Source organism: Apodemus sylvaticus, chromosome 12 (assembly GCF_947179515.1).
Source record: "Apodemus sylvaticus chromosome 12, mApoSyl1.1, whole genome shotgun sequence".
Taxonomy (NCBI): domain Eukaryota; kingdom Metazoa; phylum Chordata; class Mammalia; order Rodentia; family Muridae; genus Apodemus; species Apodemus sylvaticus.
The window spans coordinates 63,412,303-63,421,139 of record NC_067483.1 but is presented as its reverse complement, the minus strand read 5'-3'; the positions used below and the strand labels follow the sequence as shown (position 1 = coordinate 63,421,139).

Below are 8,837 nucleotides of genomic sequence, written 5' to 3'. Positions count from 1 at the left end.
CCAAGACTGCAGAAAGAGAAAAACACTTAGCAAGTCGATGGTGGCTGCCCCACTGACTTGTCATCTGACCGTCATGTGTCATCTGACCATCAGTGTGCATGTCATAGGACTGACCGCAGAGAACTCATTTTCTGCAGGGTTCATCTCAATTCTGCACTACAGACACAGATTACTCAAAGAGTCCCCCTCATCTATCTGTCCGTCCATCTAGACTATATCTGTATCTTATCTCTTAGGTTTCCAGAGTCCTGTACCCCACCTCAGCAGCTCAGTTCAACTCTAAGGCCTGGCTCAACCCTTTAGTGGTGCAGGCTATCCCATGGGGTTGGTTAAAATCTTATCTAACCCACTGCAGCAAGGTAACTACACCAGAGGCAACGCTCTGCTCCTGTCTCCAGTGGGGCCTCTTTGAACTCTCGGAGCTCTACTGTGACCTCTTTAACCCCTTTGTTGCCACTCTATAAATGTGTGTATGTGCGCTGAATATATAAATATTGTGTGATATGTAATGTGTAATCTGAGAGTTGATATTAGGAGTTAAGATGGGAATAAAAGGTATTAAGCAAACAGACAGGAACAGAATTGAAAGCATTCTAAAATGTCGAACCATACAGGGAAGGATGCCTGCAGCATCCACGGCACCGACCCTCAGTATACGGTGGAGAAGATTTTCTGGACACGAATCTATGAATCAAAGTACTGGAAAGAAGAGAGTTTTGGACTTACAGCTGAACTTGTATTCAACAGAACCATGGAGTTAAAGCTAGTGGGTGTTGTGTATGGTGGGAACACAAAGCCAACTCCTTTCAACATCCTTGAAGATGCTTCAAATTCAACCTGAGAAGGATAGCATGGTTGAGTTCATAAAAAAGTAAATGAAGATTTCAAGTATGTCCGGATGTTGGGGGCACTTTACATGAGGCTGACAGGAACTGCAACTGATTGCTACAAGAACTTGGGACCATTGTACAATGGCTATTGATAAATCAAGAGCCAGAACCGAAATGGAGACTTTGTACTGATGCACGTAGATGAGGTCTTTATGAACTACTGCCCAGTGAGAGAGTCTGTGATGTCATTTTGCCCTGACTACAGAAACCGTAAGTGCTGGAAGAGGCTGAGCAACTGGAGTCTCGGGTTAGTGCTCTAGAGGAGGACATGGATGATGTGGAGTCAGTGAAGAAGAGGAAGAGCAGAAGCTAGAAAGAGCGGCTTCACCTGACCACTGATGAAGAAGCTACCAAGACTTGGACAAGCCAAGGCGCTCACCTGCACTGCACTACAGGAGGAGCTGGAGTCATTCTCCCAGAAGGCAGAGTAGATCCCCTAAAAGAAGAAGTCCTTCTCCCCAACAAGAAAGACATAGGAGCAAGAGTCCATGACGCCATCGAAGCAGGTCCAGAGACAGATGATGCAGCTCCCACCCTAAATCCCCAGGCCACCACCATAGTCACAGACATAGAAGCCACTCAAAGTCTCCTGAAAGGTCTAAGAAAAGCCACAAGAAGAGCTGGAGAGGAAATGAGTAATGGAGCCAACTTGTTTTTAGTCCCAATGGCGTCCTGTGGCTCTGAGAGTGTTTAAGTGGAATGATCAAGATCCCCTCTTCAGGCAGCTCTGAGTATTTTGGGGTTCTCAAAATCAACTTCTTGTTTTGTTGGGTTTTGTTTTTATTTTAATATTACAGGGGTGCTAGGTTTTGTATCTCTTTGGGTTATAATCAGCAGCTTTAAAGAGTGTTTTTGACCAAATCAAGGTCAGGGTTTGGCCTAACCAACTATGGTTATTCATACTTAATAGGGTCGAGAAGACCTGGAAATTGGAGAGATTCCTGCGTAAAAAGATGTGATCTTTTTATTTGTAATTAAACCTGATGCAATTCTCATTTAAAAAAAAAAAGATAGGAATAAAAGAACCTGCTTGCCAGTGGGCAGCTAACAACGGAAACAGACTACATGGCCAATTTCAGCCAACAAAACTGGTATAGCTTGTAGTTTATTGTTAGTCAGTAAAATGAATGACACTGAAGACAAAGATGGGCCTGCCGTCCACGGTTCTGGCCTAGCATGCTTATGGTAGTGACCCCTTGTCCATGTGAGTGTAAGGAAGATCAGTATACTCAATGGCTCACCAGGGTACACCTGGATGGGACTGATCCCTTGATCTGTCACTGTCACCCTCTCTGGGATGAATAGAAATTTGTTCAAGTCTTTCTAAGATAAGTAATTCAACGCCCTAATTTTAAAGAGGTCAGTCTATGCACTTCCTGTTTATTAGCATAACACGCGGTGTTAGAGCCTGCAATCAAATATATCGACATTTTTCTCAGCAAAATGATTAATATTAACACCAAGTAAAATAAAGGCTTATGAGGGCCTCGCTGTGGTTTAATTTTGCTTCCCAATCAATTCAACTCAGGGATTATACTTAAACAGGGTATCTTTTTTTTTTTTTTTTTAAACTTTGACTTTCAGAGATTTTCGAAAGTTAAATTGTGGATGAAAAAGACTGTGAGCCTGCAAAGGAGAAACCAGGGAGTTGGACTTTTTAATCTGGCTCCTCTCTGGAGAAAGGCTTCAAAGTCTTAATCACCAGTTAAACAGTACTTGACATCTTTACAAAGGAAAAGTTGAATCTGGCTCTGATGTCGTCTGGCTTGACAGCCAGATGGCAGAGTTGACTAAATGCAAGAAATTAAATTAACATCTCCCCCCTCCTTTTTAAATATCTGTTTAAGTGTGTCCAGACTGCTGCAACAGTATCACAGACCGAGGGGCTTACAGACAATAGAGACTCACCTCCCACTGTTCTGTAGGCTGTGACCTCAGGGGAGACACTAGAAGATTGTGTCCAGGGGAGGCTGCTTCCTGGATTATAGATACCTTCCTGTAGTGTCTTCACTGGGAAGAGGGGTGAATAACTCCCTAGGGACTCTATTATGAAGGCACTAATCATGATAGGGAAGGCCTGCCTTCAAACCTATCACTTCAAAGCCCCCCAACCTAATAGAGCTACCTTCAGGGCTAAGATTTTAACATTTTACTGACAGATAGTGCATAAGCTCTTAGTCCATGACAATATTTCCAAACGCTTCCACCAGCTATACCTGTCTTAAATAAAAAGATCTCCCCTCCTAATACGCTGATAGCATAAAACTATCTTGGAACAAAGGAAGAAAATACCTCAATGGCTAAGAGCAGTTACCGTCGCCCCAGTGTGAGGACCTGAGTTTGGACACACCACCACAAATATAAACTCCAGGCAAAGATGCTCATACCTGTACCGACAGCACTTGTGGGACCAAAATAGTGATGAGGGGGAATTTATACAGCACCAAGTTTATGTATTAGAAAACTCTAAAATTAGTAATTAAGTCCAAGTGAAATAAAATTAGTGTCTATAGTAAGAACTCAGAAAAAAAAAAAAAAAGGTGGAACAAAATAAACCCAAAGGAAGAAAGAAGAAAGGTTGGGGCCTGGGCCTGGAGATGCAGTCGGCTAGCAGAGAGCTTGCCTAGTGTGCGCAAAACCCTGGGTCTCTCTCTCCCTGGCAGAGCATAAAACCCAGAAAAGCCAAAAAAAAAAAAAAAAAAAAAAAAAAAAGAGCTGGGCGGTGGTGGCGCACGCCTGTAATCCCAGCACTCTGGGAGGCAGAGGCAGGCGGATTTCTGAGTTCGAGGCCAGCCTGGTCTACAAATTGAGTTCCAGGACAGCCAGGGCTATACAGAGAAACCCTGTCTCAAAAAACCAAATCCAAAAAAAAAAAAAAAACAGAAATGGAAGTAGGAGAATCAGGGCTTTAAGGTTATCCTTGGCCACAGAGCAAATTGGAGGCTAACCTGAACTACATGAGACACTGTCTTGGATGGGGGAAGGGAGGAATAGGGGTATAATAAAGGAGAAAAAAAAACCCAGAAATCAGTAACCTGACATTTTTTTTAAATCAATAAATGAAGACCTGACATCTATAAAAGATTAATAAATGTAGCAAATGTCAAACAAGAACGGTAAGAAAAATGGTAGAGACAACACGAATTGCCAAGGTTTCCAAAGTGAAGAAACGCTTTGCCATGAGCTCCGCCATTGTCAAAAGGAACAGATGGGGACACACTGTGGACAGGGGCACACTGTGGACAGGGGCACACTGTGGACAGGGGCACACTGTGGACAGGGGCACACTGTGGACAGGGACACGCTGTGGACAGGGGCACACTGGCAGACTCTGCACACAGCATGATGCCTGACAATTGTCCTTCAAAAAGTGCAAACTACATCTCACCCAACAGGGAAAGGACTACTGAGCAGCCCAACGACTATATTCACAGTTTTAAGATGTCCTAAAGAGAAGTCTGCAGGCTCAAACAGTTCTACAGAAAAAAGTCTACCAAACATTTATAGAATTAACATCATATCTCTCCCAGAAAATAATAGAGGGAAAAAGGAAGCAAGCTTAATCGATTATTAAAACAAAAGGCAGTAAAAGACACACATACATAATTGCAGACCCAACAACAACAAAACTAAGACCATAACAAAACAGCCAAACAAAAACAATTCACTATCTAAAAATTATGTAAACAGCTCGGTTTACAACAGCCTCAAAACCACAAATATTTAGGAACCAAAAGGGAGGCAAATGACAGGGGCGCTCTACATGATGAACATTGTGAAATAATCTAAAGAACAAGCAAGGTCTTGGAGGAACCACAGTGACAGGGCACTTTCTTAGCATGCATGAGGCTCAAGGTTTGACCCGGAAAACTTGATAGAGTCCAAACACCCCTACGCTCTCTCCAATGTGATCTGCAGACTCAGTACCATCTCATCAAAAGATCAGTGCCATTCTTTATAGAAATAGAAAGGTAATCTCAACATTTTAGGCAAAGTAATTAAGTAAAAATATCTCCAAAGTACTACATATGACCAGTGGATATAAGAAACGGTTATCAACATTGCTAAAACAAACAACAACAGCAAAACAAATAGGGAAACACAAATCAAAGCTCCACTGAGATATTATCACCTCATACTAGTTAGGATGCTGATTATCAAGATAACAAATGCTGGTGGAGAAACTAATATTGGCAAATCACGGTGGTTTGAATGAGAATGGCCCCTGCTGGCTCATAGATTTGAATACTTGGTCCACAGTCAGCAGAACTCTTGGGGAAGGATTAGGAGGCACGCATGGCCTTGTTGGAAGATGTGTGTCAGAAGCCCACACCAGACCCAGTTCCTCTCCCCACCTCTCTCTGTCTTCTGCCTCAGCCATAATGTAAACTCTCAGCTAGTGCTCCAGCACCATGCCTGGCTACCTAATGCCATGCTCTATGCCAGGATGGTTAGGAACTCACCTCTAAAACTGTAAACCCCAAATAAACTGTTTTCTATAAGTTACCTTGGCTGTGCTGTCTTATCCCTGAAATTGAAAAGTAACTAAGACATAAATAATATAATAATATATGTTTATATATTATATGTGTATATATAAACACATACATACATGCACATGTGTGTCTCTGTCTCTATATATATGGAGAGAGAGAGAGAAAAAGAAAGAGAGAGAGAAAGACAGAGAGAGAGGAGAGACAGGACAGAGAAGAGGGAGAGGAAAGGGAAGGGACTGGAATCATATCTTTTAAAGACATATCCGTACTCCCATCTTCATTTCAGCATTATCTGCCTTATCTTAGATATAAAAATAATCCAAATGTCCTCCAACAGATGAATGGATAAAATAATATGATAACAGCTGTTGTGTGCCTATAAACAACTCCAGCACTTGGGATGTTAAGGCAGAGAAATCCGAAGTTCAGTGCCAATCTAGCTACACAGTAAGACCCTGTTTCAAGAAGGGTCTTCAAGGGGAGAAAAAGGAAGAGGAGAGCAGAAAGGATGTGATGTGTGCACAGTAGAGTATTCTTCAGCCCTCCAGAAAAGGAAATCGGCTCCTTGAACAAAGCGGATGAACCAGGAGGCCATCGTGCTAAGTGACATGAGCCACACATGCAGAATACTGCCTAATCCAGTTAATGCTGTGCTGCTAGCATAGCCTCTCCAAGCAGTGGCTAGAGCAATTTCCAGTAGCTGGAAAGAACAGAAGATAGAATGCTAGTCTCCAATGGGTGTAGCAGTTTTAAATGAAACGGTTTCTAATGTTTATGTGTATGTGTTCTCCTGCATGATTTTATGTGCACCACTTGAGCAGAGGGCAGCAGAGCTTGTCAGATACATTGTAGCCATTCTCTTAGATGGTTCCAGGCTGTCAGGAGAGAACTGAACCCCCCCACCCCCAGATCCTCTGCAAGAGGAAGCACTATTTAGTGCCGAGACCAGCTTCACTTATGCAAGATTAGTAGCCAGCAACATAATTCCTGTAGTTAGCAACAGTACATTGTACATTTTCATTTCTATTAGGGGTTAGGTCTCATGTTAAATATTCCAACACCAATAAGTTCCACAGATTCCCACATAAGATGAAGAGACATGAGGAAACTTTCTGGGATGATGTGTGAGTGTCGCCTAGACTCAGGTGATAGTTTTATCAAGATTTACTCAAATGATGGCAGAACAGGAAGCTAGGTCGACCACATTGCTAGTGATAATGATGCCGCTATCCTTGAACATGGACTGACAGACTCTTAAAACACCCAGCACACACAATCTAGCACTTGAATGCCTGGGCATCGTCTGGAAGATAAGAAAACTTAGATTCATGCACAATTCAGTCTGTGAACGTTTATGACAACTTCATTTGTAATTGCCCCAAACTACAAACCACAACTGTGTCTTCCGATGAGAGACCAGCTTAACAAGCTGTGGCCGACACACACAAGTGGTGGAATACTGCTCATTAACAGAAAGAGAGAAAATGCTGACCCATGAGACAATGTGGAGGGTGACGCTCCAGAGAATGACGCTCTAAATGGCTTCTCTAATAAAGCATTCCTAAAAATCTCAATTTCTAGACACAAAAACAAATAAAGGAGATGAGAAAGCCATTCAGGTGTGAGATGTGATTGTGGTGAAAGAGTGATACATGGAAATACAGGCTGAGTATTTAAAGCCTGTGAATAGAAAGGAATGAGGATCTGAACTACAGAAGTCCCCCGTCATGGCGGAGAGGAGGGCGCTGAGAATGAGTCCACCCTGGTGACATCTTTCTTATTCCTTGATCAGATCAGACTGGGAACCTATCATTTCTCATGTTTGGAATTTTATTTTGGTTTCTCAGATCTGTAGTCTTTTCCTCAAACCACCCAGACTATGCAGGACATGAAGAAAACATCCTGGATGGGGGTGGGGGTGGGGGGGCTTATCCTGATCGACCCAGTTTCTTTCTCCTCCAAATCGTCGTAATGACAAATGTCATTAGTGGAACAGGACTGTGAAGTAGAATGCTGAGAAAGGAATTCTGGCCTGAGAAGCTTTGGCTAGGCTGACTTCCTTCCCTCTCCTCCTGTCCTGTTCTCCAAGGAAACCTTCCAACAACTACCAGCACAATTTTCCTGTTTGGGGTACAGTTCATAGGTACCTCTCAGTCTTAAAGCACTTGTTGGTTGGGCGGTGGTGGCGCACGCCTGTAATCTCAGCACTCTGGGAGGCAGAGGCAGGTGGATTTCTGAGTTTGAGGCCAGCCTGGTCTACAGAGTGAGTTCCAGGACAGCCAGGGCTATACAGAGAAACCCTGTCTCAAAAAAAACCAAATACAAACAAACAAACAAACAAACAAAAAAGCACTTGTTGCCAAGTCTGACCTCCTGAGTTTGATCTCTGGGATCCACATGGTGTAAGGGAAGAACTATTTCCTGAAAGTTGTCCTCTGACAGTCACATGAGGGCTATAGTATGGACATCTACACATACATACATACATACATACATACATACATACATGTAAAAAAATTAAGGAAACACCAGTTAAGAAATCCCTAGCATCACTAACGTTCCTCTTGTCTCTTTCCTGACAGATCTGACAAGCACATATTCTAACTCTGCCCGATCCACGAGGGACCTCACGTTCTAGACACCCTGGCCTAGATGTGCCTTTAAGGTAGCTGTCGAGGCGATACCCCTTCAGTGGACAGCGACACACTCTGGCGCCTAAACTCTCTAGATTTTCCATGCTGGACCCCAGCTGCAGCTCTCCAAGTCCCTACTCCTGAGTCATCTCTGGGGAGCCCTGACTGCTGGGCTCTGCGTTTCTTGGGCTAAAAGGCTGCGGAGCTGAGAGATTTTTCTGGACCACCACTCCCGCGGACCCAATGCACCACTGAGAGCAATCCTCCTTACGGGTTGGGAATTCTCGCAAGACTCCCTCCAGCTCCCATCACCTGGCCCCATCCTCGGCCACCTGGAAGAGCCAAGAGGTTCAGGGTTGGGTTCCCAGCCAGCGCTCTCAGAGCCGGGGCGGGCAGAGCAGCCTCACGTGGGCCGGGCCGGCCACCGGCGCTGGGAGGAAGGCGCGCAGAGTCCAGGGCAGCGCTGCGCGGGAGCCACGGCAGAGTGGAGCAGCCCGGACCGGGAGACCTTGTAGGCAATTTCTTACGTAGAGGGAGAGGGCCGGCGCGGCGGAGCAGCAGACGGATCTCTGGGCTCGGTGCGTGGATGTACCCGGCGCTAGAGCGCTGTCGGGGGCGCCTGAACACCTAGGTAAGCGCGCCCCGGCGCCGCCTTGCGCAGAGCACCCCGCCTTAACCGGGCTCCGCGCCTTAGCTCCCAGAGGCGCTGGCGGGAGGCTGGCGGCTGCCGGCCCCTGGAGCCCCTCGCTTCCTCCAGTCCCCGCCGATCAGCCTCGCAGCACTTTCCCCTGATCTGGTCTGCTTTCACGGGGCTGCGG

At 44.9% G+C, this 8,837-nt stretch overlaps 1 pseudogene; it reads left to right on the top strand.

Annotated features, from left to right (window-relative positions):
* Positions 1–598: 598 nt before the first annotated feature.
* LOC127697854 (pre-mRNA-splicing factor 38A-like) lies at positions 599–1,529 on the top strand (annotated as a pseudogene).
* Positions 1,530–8,837: the final 7,308 nt, after the last annotated feature.